Here is a 20,895-nt window from a genome sequence, read left to right on the forward strand (position 1 = left end):
CCTCTGAGGTCTCATATTTTAAATTTTTATATATATTTGTATTTTTTTTGTTTGTTCTTGTAAGCCGCCTTGAATATTTTAAATAGAAAGGTGGGGTAAAAATATTTAAATAAATAAAATAAATGTTGCCAGACTAGAGAGTGCTGGACTAGGGAGGTTCAACATGTACTTTGAGTGAAGATAGTACACGGATTACATTTTCAGCTGACCTCATGTCAGCATCTGATTAAGGGTGCCCACTTTTGCACATGCAGGACAGTGACTGGTTGTTGGAGCTGCAAGTGCAAAATGGGATGCTGGCCCACTTGGCAGGCAAAATCTGTTGTGTGTTCTAAAGATGATATGTAACATCAGAACCTAAATGGGCCTCAGATGGTCCACATCCCTTGCTTGCACACCTGTGAGTTTATAGAGGAATTATACCAAAAGTGCTCTAGCATCCATCCTTGTATTGATATAATGCTTTCTTCTCAGAGGTGCTCAGTGCCCCGATATGTTTTCAGCATCCCTCAGGATCAGACTCACAGCAGCTCCTCAAATGCTGTCAGACCCATGCCAGACACGATAGATGCCAGTGAGCTGTTGTGAAATAGCCTATTTGTCAGTAGATCATCTGACTGTAGCTTCCTATTTTATTCTCTCCCCCCGCCTCCACACACACACTTGAGAGAGGGCTTGAGAAGGAGCGAACTCAATATATGTTGAGTGAATTGATGATGTATGATCTTCACTATTGAATTCAGGATGCATTTTATAGAGAGGAAGACTGTGCATGCCACTGAAAGAAGGAAGGGGAAGAGACAGCCATGGAATGTACCTGCTTTATTGCTTTCAGGAAGATGGGGAAGATTCTCTCAGACTGACTGATGTTTTAAAATGTTCCCTGAACAGATCAGATAGCACTTCTTCGGCACCTTTTTATTAGTTAGTTTGAAGTTGTTAGGTACTTTGGAGTCCAGTTGCTTGCTTTCTTGCTTTTCATTTAATGTGTGTATTTTAAAGTGATAAATGTTGAGTTTACACAGGACAGCTGTAGATGTAAATAATTCACACCTTATGGGCTGTGGGCAGTGTTGGGCAAGATGTACCAGCAGAGTCAATATTTATCAGTCATAAAATAAGAAAAAATAAAACTGATACATACCCAGCTCAATAGGAATCCAAAGGGAACAGATAGGGGACATTGTTCAGGGGTGCTATCATATCACTCCTGGGTTGGCAGGCTCAGCAGAATGGCCAAGAACAGTGGCCCCTGGGGCATAAATTCCCTTTAATACTGGTCACAGTTGAGGTATGTTTATTAATAGGGGGGACAGTAGAGGGAAGGGTTTATTGGCAGGTGGCTGATGGAATGCTGCATAAACCACATCTCCACCAGCCTTTTCCCATCTTCACTTGGAGGGCAGGTCTCATTGACCCACTGAGGCTTATTGCTTCTGTCTCCATTGTAAATACCAACAATTAATGAGAATGTATTTACATACTTCAGTATAACCTAGGAGCCCCATTCAATGAGAGCTCCATTGTGCCATATACTAGTCTACAGCCAGTGTACAGAACCAAGTTTTCTACATCTCAGGCCAATGAGCCATCCGCTAGACCACGTTACCTCTGGAGCATTGTTACTAATGGATAAAATGAGGTCAAGTCACTTACTCAAGGTGACTCAGCAAATCAGTGGCAGAGTTAGGAATAAGAACCTCAGTGTGTTGCCTCTTGCTCTAACTACCAAACTTCATGCTCTCAGCCCATTTTTTATTAGAGGATTTTTTTAAGGACACATTTCTGCAGCTTTCACCAGTAGAATGTCCTGCTCCTTAGGCTATCTCTGTTATTCCTCCTGATACAGCAATGGCTTTGCTGATGAAGCACAGCTCTCATTAACACACAGCGCACAAATCACTTCTAGTACACTGCACACAGACCATTTTTTACATCTAGATACATCACTTTCCAACACCACATGGCTTTTCTTGCCCTAAATAAAGGTCTGGAATGGGGTCCTTGCTCTTTCAAGCTGAGATAGGGGAGATGGGCAAATTTAAGGGATGCACAGGAAGAAATCCAGTATGAGAGAGGCTTAGCACTAGCAATTGTTAGAAAAAAACAGGCTACCCAGAGACAAATGGGGTAGAAGGGCACTTTTATTGCTGATACTCATTAGTCTTGGATCACTCTTACCTGGGATGTGAGTAAACCACAAATGAACCCCAAGTACATCTTTTTATCTTAGTATGTAAATACACTTACTAATTACATCACCCTTTAAGTCCTAATTTAGTAATGTGAACATGGTTATAATGCGTAATCGTAACCAGCCCCTGTGTACTGTTTACAGCTTTTTGGTTGATGTAGGCAGTTTTCAAATCACAAAACTCCTTGAATCAGCAGCTTACCAGGGGTACAGGATATGTGACCCTGAATGTATACTTCAGAGCAGATAAGGGAGTAAGGAAGATAGCATTATTAACACATAGGCCATTAATTAAAAGATTACGTCTTGGGTACAGCTGCATGGTCATCTATCCTGAGCAAGTAGGGAAGGAGGAATCAAAACAAGTCTGTAAATCAATTCCGCAGGGTCTGCCTGGGCCGTGCCCTATTACCATGGTCGCAACTACCAGGACCTCTTATTTAACCCTTACACACCCCAACAGCAATCAGCCATGACTACATGATAGGCAGAAGACACTCAAGATGATCTTCTGTCCCAGGCAAAACTTCAGAGTGCTACCCCCTCCACTCTCTAGAACAGAGATTTGCAGAGGTTGGATTTACCAGGGGCTTGGGCAGGAGGGATGCAGTAAGCCTTCTGATGATTAACAGTTATAGTAGAAGTGTCAGGAGTATGGAAATGGGGAGATAAGTTGCCGATTGTAGCATCACCCACTTTGGGCATGGCTACACTGTGTGGGGGGTTTTGAAAGAGGTATGCAAATAGTGCTCACATTTGCATATCTTCTTCCATTTTTTTTCCTGGAAGAGGCTTTTCCACCATTTGGCCCTGTTTACATGGGGCCAAAGGTCAGAAAAAAATCTTTTTTGAAAGCCCTCTTCTTCCTCGTAAAATGAGGTTTACAGGGGCTTTCAAAAGAGGGATTTTTTTCCAACATTTGGCCCCATCTACATGGGGCCAAATGGTGGAAAAGCATCTTCTGGGGGAAAAAATGGAAGGAGGTATGCAAATGAGTGCTATTTGCATACCTCTTCCAATAAAAAACCCACAGCGTAGCTGTACCTTCACAGTTGGCCCTGCTGCCCCTCTGTCATGACAGGGGGCAGCTAGGCAAAATCTGAGTGGGTGGCATTCTGACCTGGCGTATGGGATTGCAGCAGCACTTAGTTTTGGCCTGGCTGCCCCAGCCAGGCTATGCTGAATATTTCACCCTAGGCAGCTGCCTAACTGCCTATAGCTGGACTACAGCATCCCTGATTATTGGTCAGAGCTGATTTAAGGAAACAAATATGAGGAATTAAAATGGATTAGAAAGTACACAGCTGAACATTCCAAAGCAGAGATGTTGTGCTGGGGTGTGACATTCACAGGGACTTTAAAAAAAAAAAAAAAAAAAAAAAAAGAGGAAGGTTTCAGGTCATCCAGTTAATAAGACTATTTCCTTCCTTGGCCAGATGGATCCTCCTTGGATTCCTCTCTTTTGACGGAGAAGTGATGTCAACTAGCCTCCTTTATTTTCACTTCTGTAGTGTGAAAAATGAGCCCTCCATTGGGATGTTCCAACAACCAGTATTCTTCTCTGTGCCAGATTCTGAGGTCCTGCCTTAGTATCTAACTCTGACCTCATCCCCTCCTCTCTGCTGTAACTAGCTAGGAGTCGGAGGAATTCTGCCTATGTGAAGCTAATGTAAGTGATTGCAAAATCAGACCTTTGGTCTTTATTCGGGAAGCTTTCCAATTACTTCAATGGGAGTTTGCCAAAGGAAGAACTGAGTAAAATCTTAGCCAGAGTGTCAGGATTTGGTCTGGTGTTAGAAGTTTCTTTCCCCTCTCTTTCAAGGGATCACTACTGACTTTAAGTTACTGCAAATCTAAGAAATCTGCAGTGTCAACAAACATAGAATGAAATGTGTTTGGTTAGCTTAAAATGTCCTTGCAAACCTGATAGTTTAAGCACAGATTATGTACTATAAAAGTAACATTCTGAGTTTATTCCTGTAATTGCACATTGAAAAGCAAAATCTAGTTTGCATTGTAATAAGGCACTATATTTAGTGAACTTTAGCTTTTAGCAACGTTTAGTCGTTATAAAGAACAAACTAGTGATACGTAAGAACACAAAAATCCATGCACCTCATAACTGCAGACCAGTGCTCTTCCTTGTGAATTGTTACAGAACCAATGGTTCACCATGACCTTAGGAGGCTGGTGACCATTCATCGATGTTAAGACCAGAAGGGACCAGTGTATTAGGGCTATCATATTTCAGTAGAGGATACTGGTAGAGGGAGGGGAAGTTGGAGGGGAGGTACGGTAGAAGCCGTTGGAGTGTGCATGTACTGGGAGGAGGTACAGTAGGGGATAATGGAGAGATGTGTGTACTAGAAGAGAGTATGGGGAGTCATGGAGGGGGCATTTGGGAGGTACTGGAGGGGTGTGCATACTCATAGGGTATTTGGAAGGTACTGGAGGGATGTTTGAGTATTGTAAGGGAGTATTTAGGGATGTTGGAGGAGGTATTTGTGTGTGGTGGGATGTATGTGGATGGGGGGCATTTAGGAGTGCTGGAGGGGTGCCTGTACTAAGAGGGGGCATATGGGGTGCTGGAGGGGTATTCATACTACTAGGAGGCATTTGGGGGGTGTTGGAGGGATATATATACTGGCAGGAAACATTTAGGGGATGCTAGATGGCATACCTGTGGCCTCACACTTGAGGTGGGGGGCAGTATCACACACCCTGTCACAGTGGTAGGTTGGCTGGTGCAGTCCCAGGATGCAGTATCAGCCAGTCAGTCAGTGTTCCCTGTGGGCTTCTCCTCTTCCCCAGGGCAGGAAGCCAGGTCCTGGCCCTGTTATCCTGGACCCATTACCCCTCCTCCAGGCCAGATTCTGAGGTCCTATGGCAGGGCAGACAATCAAAAGGTGCTTGATGACTCCTCTTATCTGGAAGGCCAGGTGGGGTCAGCACAGGTGGGGTATGTCCAGACTACATGCCTCTGCCGACAGAGGCATGTAAAATAGGCTATCCGACATAGTCAATGAAGGGGGGATTTAAATATCCCCGGCTTCATTAAAATAACAATGGCTGCTGCGCTGCGCCGGCTCAGCTGGTCGTCAGCACAGCGCACGAGTCAAGACACGGATCAGTCGACAAGGGAAGCCTTTGTCGACCGCTCCGTTATGCCTCGTGAAATGGGGTTTACAGGAGCGGTCAACAAAAGCTTCCCTTGTCAACCAATCCATGTCTTGACTCGCGCGCTGTGCCGACTATCAGCTGAGCCAGCGCAGCACGGTGGCCATTTTTATTGTAATGAAGCCGGGGATATTTAAATCCCCACTTCATTGTCTATGTCGGGTAGCCTATTTTACATGCCTCTGTCGGCAGAGGCATGTAGTCTAAACGTACCCGTAGAGTTCAGCAGCTCTGGGGTGCATGGAAGGGTCCAGTCAGGAAGCAGAGATGACTCTGAGCTGTAATGTCTGGAACAGAAAAATCCCAGACATTTCCTCTTATCTCAACAATAAGAACATAAGAATGACCGTACTGGGTCAGACCAAAGGTCCATCTAGCCCAGTAGCCTGTCTGCTGACAGTGGCCAGCACCAGGTGCCCCAGAGGGGGTGGACCAAAGACAATGATCAAGCTATTTGTCTCGTGCCATCCATCTCCAGCCTCTGACAAACAGAGGCCAGGTACACCATTTCTATCCCCTGGCTAATAGCCTTTTATGGACCTGCTCAGACCGAGCGAGGAGGACAAAAAATAGATATCTGGGAATACCTGAATGTATAGTAACTATATCATTTAATGTAACCTCCTATATGTCACATTAACTCTCCTCTAGTTATCTTGTTATTGAGCCCAATACCTGGAATGTGACTAAAGTATAATTTGTGATTGGTTAAAGTGTCTCTTCCAAAAAGGCATATGGTCTTGATCTGAAGCCATCAAGAGATGGAGAATCTACCACTTCCCTTGGTAGTTTGTACCCATGGTTAGTCACCATAACTTTTAACAATGGGTGCATATAATGTATTTAATTTGAATTTGTTTTGTTCTTTTCCAGGTGTCCTTACTAATGTTATATTGTCTGGAGTTTCACAATTTAGAAAGAAATCACTGGAAACACAGAGGCTGTGTCTACACTGGCAAGTTATTCCGGAAAATCAGCCGTTTTTCCGGAAAAACTTGCCAGCTGTCTACACTGGCCACTTGAATTTCCGGAAAAGCACTGACGATCTAATGTAAAATCATCAGTGCTTTTCCGGAAAAACTATGCTGCTCCCGTTCGGGCAAAAGTCTTTTTCCAGAAAACTGTTCCGGAAAAGAGCCAGTGTAGACAGCACAGTAGTGTTTTCCGCAAAAAAGCCCCGATCGCAAAAATGACGATCGGGGCTTTTTTGCGGAAAAGCGCGTCTAGATTGGCCACGGACGCTTGTCCGCAAAAAGTGCTTTTCCGGAAAAGCGTCCTGCCAATCTAGATGTGCTTTTCCGAAAATGCTTTTAACGGAAAACTTTTCCGTTAAAAGCATTTCCGGAAAATCATGACAGTGTAGACGTAGCCAGAGAGCTTGAGCAATTGCAAGTGTCCATTTATTCCATAACACAGAACTAACTAGAACCAATCCAAACTGGCTGGGCTGACCCCTAGTAACCTAATTCAGTTACTATAATATCAACAACAACAAGATCTATATCTACAACAACCCAATACACAAAATATTCCTCCCCCACTTAATAAGAACATCCCTTTAATAAAACAAACACAAAACGAGGGAATGAGGGTAGAGTGCCTCAAGTTCCCAGCTAACCCTGGGGATTATTTTACCCCATAATTGTGGTTTAACCTTAATTAAAGATCCAGCCATTGAGGAGCCCTCCTTTCTCTAGGTGGATTATAGCGGACGTCTGGTGTTCTTGCACCCAAAGTTGTTATGGATGCGGGCCTGAAAGTGGGCTGGGAACTTGAAGTGTGAACAGGTGAGGCTGTCGAATCAGCCTGCTCAAGGAAGGGGTTTATGTTCACTGTAGGCAATGAGGAAGGAGGAGAGTCAGGAACAGGTAATTCTTGAACAGGTGCAGTAGCTCACCAGCAGTGGCAAGGTAAGGCAACTCAACTGGAGATGTTTCTTGGGGGCAGGCATAACCTAGCAATAACTGACCTACATGCTGCCACCAGATGAGATCCTCTGCAGTCTGGACAGTATAGGAAACAGGTTCTGTTTGAGTGATGACAGTGGCAGGGACCCATTTAGCTCCAGAAGCATAGTTCCAAACCAAAACCGGCTCTCCAGGACTAAAGGTTTGGTCTTTTGCTCTGGATGCACGCCTGATGACTTGACCTTGCTGTTGATGTTGTATAATTTGTCGTGGTTCAGAAGGTTTCAGCAGATCAAAGCAAGTGCAAAGCTGATGTCCCATCATTAGAAAAGCTGGGAAAATTTTGGTTGTAGCATGAGGTGTATTTCCATAGGATAGTAAGAAGGTGTCCAGATGCTTTTGCATGAGTGAGTGTCCTCTAGCCAATTTCCAAGCTTGTTTCATTGTCTGCACAAACCTTTCAGCCAGTTCACTGGTGGATGGGTGATATGGTGCTGAAGTGATATGATGAGTTCCATTTGCTTTCATAAAATTTCCAAACTCTTGAAAAACAAATTGCAGACAGTTGTCACTCATAAGTTGTTCTAGAAGACCAAAATGACAAAAAATTCCCTGTAGTTTTTGGATAGTACTCTCAGCAGTAGTGGGCAGCATTTATAGAGAGTTCTGGCGATTTGGAATGGGCATCTACCACCACCAAGATCATGCTACCTTCAAATGGGCCAGCAAAATCAATGTGAATAAGTTGCCACAGTTTTTCAGACCAGTCCCATGGGTGTAGAGGTGCCAAGTGAGGGGCATTCCTCACACCCTGGCATGAAATACAAGCTCTTGCCTTCTCTTCAATGGCATCGTCCAAGCCAGGCCACCAAAAATAGCTTCGTGCAATTTCTTTCATGCGCACCATTCCACAGTGACCTGAATGTAGCTGTTCTAACGTGTTGTCTCAGTATCTTTGGAATAATGACACGCATTCTCCACAACAAGCACCCAGAATGGATCAATAACCCTGTCCTCCTGGACTTGTAGGGAACAAGGTTGGGTGAGACCTGAGAGTCCCGTAGAGATGTTCCATGCAACACTAGGTCCATAACTTGGGATAGTACTGGGTCAACATGAAATGCTCTCTTAACTTGCAGAGCAGTGATGGGTGTGTTCTCTACCTGTTCAAAGTAGACGATTTCCTTCTGGACACTATCTTGATATTTGACTGGCAAAGGCAGCCTAGAAAGACCATCTAAATTTCCATGCATAGTGGATTTCCAATATCTGATCTCATATGTGTGTCCCGAAAGCCACAATGCCTGTTGTTGCTTACGACTAACAGCCAATGATGGAATGCCTATGTGTGGACCAAAAATTGCCAACAGAGGTTGATGGTCAATGAGAAGTGTAAACTACTGTCCAAACAGGTACTGGTGAAATTTCCGAAGCCCGAAAATGATTCCCAGTGCTTCATGCTTGATTTGCTCATAGTTCGTTTCTGCCTTGCTTAAGGTGCATGAAACAAAAGCAATTGGTTTCTCTTTTCCCGAAGGTATAACGTGTGATAAGACTGCTCCCACTCCATATGGGGAGGCATCACAGGCCAACTGTAAAGGTAAGGATGGATCAAAATGTGTCAGGACCTCCGAGTTTAGCAAATCACATTCAGCCTTGTTAAATGTAACATCACAGGCTTCAGTCCACTTCCAGGTCTTGTTCTGGCCAAGGAGCTCATTAAGTGGTTTTAACAGTGTGGCTAACTGTGAAATAAACTTTCAGTAATAGTTCAGTAGTCCTAGAAATGAGTGAAGTTGACTAACATTTTGATGGGTAGAGCCTCCACAATAGCCTTAACTTTTGAAGGGGCTTACGAAGGCTGGTAGCATCAACGATGTCTCCCAAATATTCAATAGAGGGCTGAAAGAATGAACACTTGTCTTTGTGGACTCGTAGGCCATACTCTTCCAGTCTTTGTAGGATAGCCTCTAAGTTCTTAAGGTGATTCTCATTTCTATCCGTGACTGGGACGTCATCAAGATAGCACTGGACTCCTGGCAAGCCACAAAAGATCTGGTCCATATCCCTCTGGGACAAAGCTGGGGCAGAAGTTATTCCCAAGGGTAAGTGACAGTAATGATAAAGGCCTTTATCAATAGTCAACAGCTCTTGGGACTTATCATCAATGTGCATCTGTAAATATGCTTGACTCAGATCAATCTTGCTGAACTTTTGTCCCCCAGCCAGGCCCACAAAGAGGTCATTCATGCGGGGAAGAGTGTATTGGTCTGCATACAACACTGGGTTAACAGTGACCTTAAAATCTTTGCAAATCTGAATGGAACCATCTTTCTTCAATATTGGAACAATTGAAGTTGCCCATGGGCTACAGGCAACTGGTATTAGGACTCCATTTTTGACTAGGTGCTCCAGGTCCGCTTCAACTTTTGGCCTGATGGTATATGGCACAGTTTTGGCCTTCAGATATTTTGGTTGGCTGCCAGGTTTAATGTTCAGTTTCACGGTGATTTCCCTCATACTTCCCAGATCCTTTCCAAAAACAGCAACATGTTTCTTTAATATATCATTCAGACCTGTTTCTTCTTTAGTCATCTGGTGCACTTTTGCCCAGTTTAGCTGGATCTTCCTAAACCACGATCTGCCCATTCAGGCTAGGTAATAGCCTTTCACCACAAACAGTGGCAATTCAACAGTCTGTCCATTGAGCTCCATCTTAATATCAATAGTGCCCAACAGAGGTATCGCTTCTCCCATATATGTCTTCAGAACAATCTTTGTTGCCGTAAGTGGAAGATGCTATAGATTTTCCTTATACACAGTATAAAAAGACCAACAAAACTGCTGCACCGGTGTCTACTTCCATGTGTACAGGTTTGCCATCTAACAGTGGGGTTACTCATGGGAGCCCCCTGCCAAGACAAACCATAGCAGGGCACCGTCTTTTTCAGATAGGTGTCACCTTGATCATCATGAGTCTGCTCGATGGGATGCAGATTTTCCTTTTTGGTTCACACCACCACAGGCCTTTTCTCTTTTTTGTTTGCAGGCATGCTCAATGTGTCCTTTTTTTCCACACTGTTGACACAATAGGTCCTTACACCAGCATTCTGATGCATGATGATCTGGCTTACCACTGCAGTAACATGCCTGGCTCCCCACTATTTGATGGGTAAGTTCTTGGGACACTTTATGCATCCTAGGGGTTACACCTCCCATGTGGCCAGTTCCATGGAGACCGCAATATCAACAGCCTTCTGGGGGATGAACTGGGCTTCTGTTAATAGACGCGTCCATATAGCTTCACTATGCAGGCCACACACTAACCTGTCATGTATGGCTATGCCAACCATACATCCCAGAAAATCCAGGACAGCCCTGAATTAAATGCTCTGTCCTGGTGTCCCCATCAAATAGCAAAATTTCCCAAAAAGCCCTGTTGGAGAAGCAGCAAGCTGCAAATGGCTTGCTGAATCACCATTTATTTCCTTTCCCCCAGCTGGCAGAGCTTGCAGAGACTCACCCCCTAGCACAGCGCAGTAGATACACTCTTCCTCACCTCTCCTCCCAACCACTGCAGAGCACGTAGGCGGCTCCCTGCCTCAGCGCTTTGCCTTCAGGAAACTGGGGTGGCTTCCTAAGTTCCCCGCATTCCAGCGCATCACCCGGCGAGCCCCCACTCTCCACTGCACCACCACCATGTGCCACGCAGCCCTCTCCCTCCCCTCATGGGACTGCTCCTGTTGTGAGGGACCTGGTCTGGCCACACTACCTCCTCCTTTGTTAAAGTGGTTGCCACCGCTGCTGCCGGGGGCACCAGCCAACTCCATGGCAAAAGGTGCCAAGGAGCCACTCCCAGACCTTGGTGTTTTTGAGCTGCTGCCTCTGCCCTGGCAGGGGCTGCTATCACCCCTCGGAGGTGCACTCAGGCTCAACAGGTGAGCTCAGTGCACTGCTGCTCTCTCTCCCCCCACCTCTCCCCACTCCGCTGAAGGAACAGCAGCACATAGAGTCACTCACTCTCTGTGAGCTGCTCTGGCGGGGTCAGAACTTTCTCCCTCTCCCCCCACTTCCAAGCAGGAAGCCAGAATTGGTGCATGGGTGCCCCACTGTGTGTGTGTGGGGGGTAGGGGGTGATTGAGCTCCTTCTCCCTCCCCACCACACTGGAGGAATGGCAGCGCTCTGTCCAGAAACTTTTCATGTTGAAAAGGGGTATGAAGCCAGGTAAGTGCCCCCTCTTATGCTCAGATCCGAGCACGCCAATCCCTCTCGCTCAATCCCCTCACACTCCCAAGATCCCACACTCACAGCTTGCTCTGACACCCTCTCTTGCTTCTGCACCCTCACATCTCGGGCGACATTTCAGAGGGGCAGTGCTGCATGGAGCCGGGGTCAGCTGGGGACTCCAGCTCATCCCGGGCTCCGTGCAGCACTTCCCCTTTGAAATGCCATTGCTGTGTTTCAAAGGGGCAACGAGAGCAGAGCCTGGGATCAGCTGGGGATTCCAGCTGATCCTGGGCTCCCACGGCACTGCCCCTTTGAAATGCAGTGGTGACGTTTCAAAGGGGAAGTGCTGCATTGAGCTTGGGGTCAGTTGGGGACTCCAGTTAATCACGGGTTCCCACGATGTTGCCCTTTTGAAACACCATGGCGAAAGTGCTGCACGGAGCCTGGGTCAACTGTAGACTCCAGCTTACCCCAGGCTCCACATTGCTCTGCCCCTTTAAAATGTCGCGGTGGTGTTTCAAAGGGGCAGCACCACACAGCTGATCCCAGGCTCCCATTGCACTGCTCCTTTGAAATACTGCAGCAGCATTTCAAGGGGCAGCACAACATGGAGCCCAGGTCAGCTGGAGTCTTATTATTGTTTAACAGCATGATTAATTGTGATTATTTTTTTTAATCGCTTGACAGCCCTAGTTATGGTATCAAATGCCAACATAGATGATCACACTCTGCCTCCCTAAAATTCCCAATGAACTTCTATTGGCAATGATATTACACATATCCTCTCCCATTGCTGTGTGTTCTTCTGAGTACAAGGTGTCAAATACAGTGGTGACAAGAGCAACATAATGCATAGGATGGGTAGGTGAATAGATGGGCTGAATATCCACAACCCAGATTGGCTTCATTTGGAATTGAGGGTGCTTAACCTCTCACAGGAAGTGCTGTGCATCTGGCAAGTTCCAGATGAGCTGACTGCTTTTCAGTAGCAGATCAGTTCTAAAGTGTCTTATGTTCCTTGCACAGAAAGTTATATAAATGTAAGATCATTATCATTACCATTTAGACCATACAATACGTTCATATGATTCAGATGCCTATCTCGGTCAATACTGATGCTTCTAAGTGTTAGGTTTTCTGTTTTGTAAAACTTAGCAGTTTAGCCGGGAGTTCTTAGTGTTTCAGTGGAAAGTTGTATTAAGTCAGAAAATAGTGGCTGGTGCTACGTAAATATCCAAGACAACTGAAGAGTTACGCTGGCCTTGAGCCACATATAAAAGTTCTATTAAAGGAAAAGGAGTTATTTGCATGGATCAGACAAGCACAGGACCAAAATCTTTGTAATAAAATCTGCAAAATAATAAACATAGGGAGTATATTCAACAATAAACATCAAGAAAGATGGGATCTATAAATATTGCAATGAACTGGAGTGTGAGCCAGTAGGGCTCTGGGAGAGGTGCCTCTCTGTCTCTCTCTCTGCTGGAAGGAATCAGAACTGTTCATCTGTGTGTCACAGGCCCTATATTGATATACTAGCTAATAAAGTTTCTCTGACTCAAGTGGATGAAGCCTGTGCTTTTGAAATAAGAGAACTTGGGTTCTATTCCCATTGCTCTAAATTCGGAATGTCCTTACTGCATAGCAGAGTGAGCGCTATGAAGCCCTAGTAGCTCATGGTTTGTTACAATATCATATATATTGTTTATGGCTTTGTAGTCTGAGTAAGTATTATTATTTTATTTGTTATATGTAACCCTACATCTAAACTAAATGGGTCTGTCTTTAGTGATGTTTCATGCTAGGAAATTTCTAGTTCTTAATTTTTCAGATGGATACTGTGAAGGCGACTAATCTTTTCAAACAAACTCAGTCTGCCTGAGCACGCAGCCTTGGATGGAGTTACACATTTTATGTTCTAGAAAATGTATGCAAATAGCGTTTGGAAAACATTCTCATCATCCACATTGAAAGCAATTATCTTACTTTGTAGTGACACTTTCACGCAAAAAATATTACACAATACATCACCAAAACCTGAGTGCAGCCAAGTAAAACATTAGAGACAATAACTCTGGGCTTTGAACCGTTGTTCTCCAGAGGAGGAATAAATCATGTGGAATAGAAGCAACCATAACAGCTGTGTTCAGAGCAGGACAAAGGCCTCTGTAGCTCAACATCACCTTTTTCACTCTCAATCATGCTTTCTCCTGCAAAGACTTTGGGATTGGATATTTATAGAACAACAAGAACCTGCCCTTCTCTGCCTCCACTAATATGAACAATACCAAGCAAAAGAGGGAAATAAGCAATATGCAGTAACTAGGTTGACAGAATTCTTCCATTGTCCTGGTACTGATTACACTGGGGTTTAGGTCAGTTTAAACCTGTCACTCAGGGGTGTGGATCTTTCATCTATATTTTAGAGTAGACCAGATCCCAGATTTGCAGATGTCCACCCTGGGGGATAATCAGTAACTGCAAAAATGAGCCAAAGATGTCTACATCTGTGGATGCAAATAATCACAGATATAAAGTGAATATCTGCAGATTTGCAAGTTTCTAGATACAAAACATGGAAAAATGAGTTGTGACTATCCATATCCACAGATGTGGATACCTGTGGATATCTATAGATTTGCAGGGCTCCAATAATCAGTATTCTTAATCTCTAAGCATGTGTTTAAATTCCACTAAAGTCAACGGGTATATCTACACAGCAATGAACCTTGGCTTGTGCCCACAGTGGATAAAAATCAATGGTTTTTTTTATTTAAAAAAATCGGATCTTTTTATTTAAATCAGATATTTTGATAAAATGCTTTTTGAGGTAAGATACGTTATAGCTCAAAGATATCTCATGATGGAATTGGGATTATACATGCTAATTCTATAGTATGAGACAATGTATTCATGTAATGTTTAAGGAAAGTTTTGTTAATTAGTTCCAACAGTTCATGGATTAGGGACCAATGTTTCCTCTAAAACGTGTGGCAGCACAGCTTCACAGGTGATTTATCAGCCCCATCCAGTCAGGGGCTTAGGGCTCCATAAATGGAGCTAACTGACTTAGAGGGAACATTGTTAGTGACCCAATCTTATGGGGTTCCAGAGGCTTCTGTATAGATTATTTAGGTTAATCTTTCTATCTATCTAATGGGACTCAATGCTCAGTCTGAAACATGGATCTGCAACCTTTCAGAGGTGGAGTGCTGAGATTTGACTTATTCACCTCTATGTACGGGTCTGAGTGCCGGTGATACTTTTTAAAGTCAATAATAGTCCAACTTACAGCAGCTTCATTAATAAATAAAGATGCAGATCTTACCTTTTAGTGCAGGGGTCAGCAACCTTTCAGAAGTGGCGTATCAAGATTTAACTTATTCACAGATCTGTCTGCTGGCAAAAGGTGGGGGGACGGGAGGCATGGGAGGCTCCGTATAGTAAGTTTATTTTCTGAACCAGCTGCAGCTAGGGAGAGTGGTTTAATTTAAATTATGATACAGATTAAGTGTTTTAAACTAACATCTTTCTTATGTTAGTTTATCAAATTTCATTTTAAATTTGGTTTTCTACATAAAATGGGGCCATTTTTTTTGTTTTGTTTTGAAACTTACAAGCCTGAACTAACTGCCTGCGTCTACACGTGGCAGGGAAATGGGTGTTCGAAATAAAGCCTTATTCCGAACTATCTGTTAAACCTCATTGCAGGAGGAATAACGGGTAGTTTGGAATAAGGCTTTATTTCGAACGCCCGTTTCCCTGCTGCGTGTAGATGCGGGCAGTTAGTTCGGGCTTGTAAGTTTCAAAAAAAAAAAAATGGCAACCAGCCGGGAACATGCAAATCAAGCGCAGGATATTTAAATCCCGGGCTTGATTTGCAATTCTGAATGCCTACATTTGCAGCCTTAGTTCGAATGAGGCTGCAAGTGTAGACAGACCCTCTGTGCCTTCTATTCCATTGCTTCTCTGTACAATGGAATAATATTAGCTATTTTGCAGGGTGAAGAGAGGATTCAGTTGTTTATGTCTGTAAACTCCTTTGATGGTGGGAAGCACTACACAAGTGCTAAGTATCTTCTTACATGCTTTTCCACTGCCTAACTCCACCCAGTACTTTCTCATGACTGCTCCTTCTTCCCACACCCAACTCCATGCTTTCTTTCATGCATGCCTGTCTGCCTGCATTAGTGCTTGCAGGTGTCCTCCCAGTCCTGTGAAGGCCTATCTAGTTCCTAGAGCGCTCTAGTAGTAATGAGCATGTCAGTCTGCATTGCATCCCTGCCCTTAGAATGTGACTCGAAGCAGCAGAAGAGACCGAGGAGAGTATTACAGTAGTAGAAGTGAGTAATGCCTAAGGACTGAGTTCAAAGTTTAGCAGTACAGCTCGATAGCAAGGGGCAGATTTTGAAGTAAACATGCAGGTACCGTGACAGCACTTGACAAAAGCCCAGATATGTGGGTGTGAGTGGAAGCAAATGTCTGGAAAAGAGGCTGATAACATAACAAGCAAGTGTAGGGTCCTGGCAGCTCTTGCTCCATTGTGGAATTGCCCTTGGTGTCAGTGGAAGCTGAGTGGGCAATGTATGGCCTGTGGGATCCACAGTTCATGAATTCAGACTTTTGCATCACAATCAGTTGTGTGGGCACAATAAAGTGTGCAGGCCTGCCAATGGGAGGGAGAGGCAAAGGGGGCAACTGCCACAAGGTCCAGAGATTCCCAAGGGCCCAGGGCTCCTGGCTGCTGCTTGCACAGGGCTGGAGCCCCAATCCTAAACTCCTCCACCCTACATGGCTAGAGCCATGAGCCCTGTTTGGTACATTCTGTGGAGTCCCAAGTCCTGGCAGGCGCATCCAGCTCTTGAGCTTCTAAAGACTAACACATGCAGCTCAGAGGGTAAGTTTGGAACGAGGTGTACAGATAGTTCGGAGTAGCTTGCTAGTCCGAACTATCTAGCCCGTGCCACGTGTAGCCGCGCGGCACGGGGTTCGAACAAGCCGGCATTTAAAAATGGCGCCGGCCGGCTTATGCAAATAAAGCCCGGGAAATTCAAATCCCGGGCTTCATTTGCACGTTCGGTATGCATACATTACCCCGCTAGTTCGCACTAGCGGGGTAGTGTAGACATACCCTTTGTAATTTTAGCCGGGGGGGGGAGGGGGCTACGACATAAAAATGAAAGTATATTCCCACAACTTCCATTCCAACCTCTAAGCCAACACTATAATTACATTTGATCCCAAATGTGAATTGCACACCGGTTATTTTATATCTAGAATTATTTTTGTTCAGGCTAAGTCTACACTGCACTTTATGGTGCTGTAAGTTTCTGGCACAGGGATGTAAAAAACACACACACATCTCAAACGCAGCGATAGTGCTGTAAAGCTCCAGTGTGACCCAGGCTACAGCACTGTTAGCTATTCCCCTCTGTTAGCTACTCCCCTCTCTCCTTCTGTAAGACACTTGGATGCAAATTGGCATCATGAATGTATTTATTTTTCCCATTGACATTCCATAGTTTATTTGGCTAAGAGAGACCCTAGAACTGTTCAGCACGAGCCTCAACTGGCTTTGTATTTCAGGAAGCCAGAAGTGAACTTTTTCTGTGGACATTTATAATCAGCTACTATTTAGTTTCATAAAAATAATTTCTTGCTCAACTTTAACATGTCAATAGATCATAAAAAAGTAAAAATAAATAGCGGGGGAGAAATTCTCAGACAAGCATTATTCGCAAGTTTGGTTAACGACTATGCCCACAGAATATACATTTCCTTGCTGTATTTTTCCAGTTCAGCAACTGTCCTCCTGTTGCACTAAGAACTTGAGAACCACAAAATGAAAGTAACTAGAAATGAAACTAAAACTCACAGGGTCCAGGTTAACCATCCCAATTCAGTAAAAGTAGCATGGTGTTCAAAATAAGAGGAAGTTGCATTTTAATAATTCTTTCCATTTGAAGAAGTTGACTGTTGTGAGAAATAATTCATTTGGTTTATTTTAAACCTGCTATCTATTCATTTCATTTGGTGACCAAAATCAGAGAAGAATCAGGTGACCCAGGAGCAGATGGGATAAAAGGGACAGCTTTATTGCCTACTCACGTTTACCTCAGACATTCAATACACTGTCCGAGTGGCAACAAGCTGGTGTTAATCACACCCTTTTATCCATTTTAGTATGTTAATTCATATGTCTATCTCTACTGTTCCTAAAGCCTTATTTAGTAATGTTAACTTCCATAAAATGAATATCAATAAGCAAATAATGAATACATTTATACCCAGTCCTAATTACTATTTACAGAATTTCTAATTAAATCAGCACAGTCCTATGCGACAAACTAAAAGGTTATAGAGATTACAAGGATTTTAACCCTGAAAAGATTTATACAGCTCCAATGAGGATCAGCAAAAGACACAACAAACTAGAGCAGCTGCATGCTTATCTATTTTCCTAGGCTGCAAAACGAAGGGAAAAAGCATGTTTAAGCGTAATGCTGTGGTTGAACCCTGAACCACTAATGCAACAAGGCCATTCCAGACCCCTATTAATTTTACAGCCCCCAACACTCCCCCACTCTCTTTCAAAGAAGGGCCCAGGCACCCCTCCTTCCTGTACACTGGCCGGTGGGATAGCCAGGCTAGAGACCCTGGCTCTAACTGCCTAGTACCTTGTTCCACCAGTCATGCTATGGGGAGATGGGAAAGGCAGGTCACACACGGGGTTGGTTACTAGCCTACAGGTATGATTTCCAAGGAGCAGCCAGGGCAGTGCATAGCCTTAAACCTGCCATCAATAAAATGAATAATACGATTAGTAGGAGCAAAGTTCCAACAGTATAAACAATTTGACTGAGAAGCGAATGAGTGTTCATTAGGCCTATCCAAAGGCACAGGCTATATCAGTCCAAGCACAGTTTGCAGGCAGTTCAGTTGCTAATTGGAATGCATTAGTCCCTTGGATGGCCTGAGGTTCCAGGACTTGAGCTTGATGTCGGTCAACTTGGAACTGCTTTAACAGGTGTTTCAAAGTGTCCCAATTTATCCAGGGAGGATCAGGTCAGGTATTGTTTTAGTCCAATTAGTCGGCACCATCAAGTGTCTGGTCAAATTAAGTTGGTGCACAGCTGCTATACAAATCCGGTAGGTGGAGTGTCCAAATTACAGGGAAAAATTACCCAAACCAGATCCCCACCTCTTCGTGTGTTTTCTACCCTCCAGAGCCTGACCATTGAGCATTGCTGATCCATCCCAACAAATTATATTTCCCTGTTCCACCCAGTGGTGAGGGAATACCATCTCTGTGCACTGTAGGAACAGTGGTTCTTGTGGCATCCCTCCCAGGTATTCCCAGGTTCTGCCCATATTAACCCCATGTGCGGACAGTATCCTTCTAACCCTACTAAAAACTGAGCATTGTTATTTCCAACCTGGACTTGCCATACTGGTTCTTGGGATCATTTCCATTGGCACCCACCCCCAAACCCAGACTGTAGCGACACACTAGATGGTGAGGATACGTTGTTTAGTGTGCGTTCTCCCAAGGTTGTGTGCCAGGTGGCCCTAAAGGCCAAGTACACCTTCAATTGCTTGGCCACTGGCTTCTACCTGTGGTGGGGCAACTGCCTCACACTGGCCAGAAGGGGCTAAGGCAGGCTGGAAGGAGCCTACGCAGAGCCCTAGTCAGTCAGGAGAAGCTTGTAAAGAATTAGTTAGGGTGCTTGCAGGGGTAGTCCTGCATATAAGGAGCTGCCCAGCAAAGACAGGCAGTTAGGCCCTGACCAGGGAAGGTGAAGGACAAAGCACCTTTGCGAGGGCAGTACTGGGCAGGCTCAGGGGTGCTAGAAGAGGGAGGCTCCTGCCTGATACCTGTCAGGCCACTGGCCTTGCCACTAGGGTCAGGAGGGTGCAAAGAGGCACAGGGAACAGAAGGCAGTGAAGGGGAGTAGAGAAGGGCAGGACAAGGCTACCACCAGAGGGTCTTGCCACTAAGGTGTGGCCCAAACAAACTGTGGCTTGCCCCAGAGATGAAGGGGCAGGGCTTGGAGGCCACAGCTGGCCACCGGGGCGGGTGAACCACATGACTGCTGATATACCCCTGGAAAGGGAATGAGAGATAACTGTAGTGAACATTGCTGGAGGATGGTGCCCTGTGAAGGACACCATGGTCAGGAATGATGCAGGTTCAATGTCCAACTGTGGACAAAGTGGAGTAATGTGGGAGAAACCACGGCAGGGAGACACCCTGTGACTGGGCTCACTGGACATGAGCTGTGCCCTCTGGCTGCCCAGTCACCCCAGCTCTGGTGTCCATTCCCACTTGGGAGCCCAGAGCAAAGCTTGCAAGGGTCGTACAAGAATGCTGCATCGGGGAATGAATTCTCTGCAAAACTAGTTATCCCAATAAAAGAAGCTAGAGCCTTAGCATCAGTGGAGTGAGATAATTGAGCAATTACTCCAGGCCAATTAGAATCAATGGGTCTCCTTCCTGGCTTAGTGGTTACTCCCAGGAAGGTTACAGAAGTCGGAACTAGCCTAGCTTTCCTCCCATTTAATTTCAGTCCTGCATGTGCAAGACATTGAACAGCTTTCCTAGTAGCAGCAGCTACCTCCTCCCTCTCCTTCCCCCGATGAGGATATTATCCACATACTGAATGCATTGCTGACTGACAGGACCCAGTGCATCCAGAACTCATTTAAGTTCCCAGTGGAATAGGGTAGGGGCATTACTGCAGCCTTGAGGCAAAACACACCACTGAAACTGTGATCCCTGCCAAGTAAAAGCAGTGTCCCATCGGCTTCCTGGGGCCAAAGAAATAGACCAAAAGCCGTTAGAAACATCCAGCACCAAGAGCCATCCGTCTCCTGGCTAGATTCAGGCAATCATTTCAGGGAGGCAGGCTACCAAATCAGCAAGGAGGAAAGTGATACAGTTTAGTTCCCAGTAGTCAATGGTTAACTTCCTGGAGCCACTAGGTTTACATATGGGCCATACTGGGGCATTGGCACAGGAAACTACAGGTTCAACAAGTCCGCGCTGCTCCAGGATTTCTATGGCAGTGGAAAGGTCCTGTACAGTAGCTCGAGGGATAAGATATTGTCTGACCTCAGGAGGGGTGTCCCCCTCCCGCGAGTCTCACTGAGGTTTGGGGCTGACCGGCATCCAAGCTATCCCTCACGCAGGCGGATAGATCTTCCCATCCTCCAGGGAAGGTGTCTCAGCTCTGGACTCTTTGCCACACTGCACACCAAACCCATGGTGACTACTTAACGCTGTCCGGGAATGGACCATAGCTGCATAAAACAATGATTACATGTTTAGCTGAATGTTAGGGCCAATAACCTAGGGAGCAGACTCAAAAGGTTCTCCCTCTGAGGGTATA

The 20,895-nt window shown here is 45.0% G+C and overlaps 1 long non-coding RNA gene across 1 annotated transcript in view; it reads left to right on the top strand.

Annotated features, from left to right (window-relative positions):
* Positions 1-20,895, top strand: part of LOC106732446 (uncharacterized) — a 50,139-nt gene that overhangs the window by 14,248 nt on the left and 14,996 nt on the right. Inside the window, exons 2-3 of the long non-coding RNA XR_016347037.1 lie at positions 8,816-8,878; positions 10,372-10,450. This is a non-coding gene — a long non-coding RNA (uncharacterized LOC106732446). The remainder of the gene's footprint in view (positions 1-8,815; positions 8,879-10,371; positions 10,451-20,895) is intronic.

The sequence above is a fragment of the Pelodiscus sinensis genome, chromosome 17, assembly GCF_052426305.1.
Source record: "Pelodiscus sinensis isolate ZL-2025 chromosome 17, ASM5242630v1, whole genome shotgun sequence".
NCBI classification, from domain to species: Eukaryota; Metazoa; Chordata; order Testudines; family Trionychidae; genus Pelodiscus; species Pelodiscus sinensis.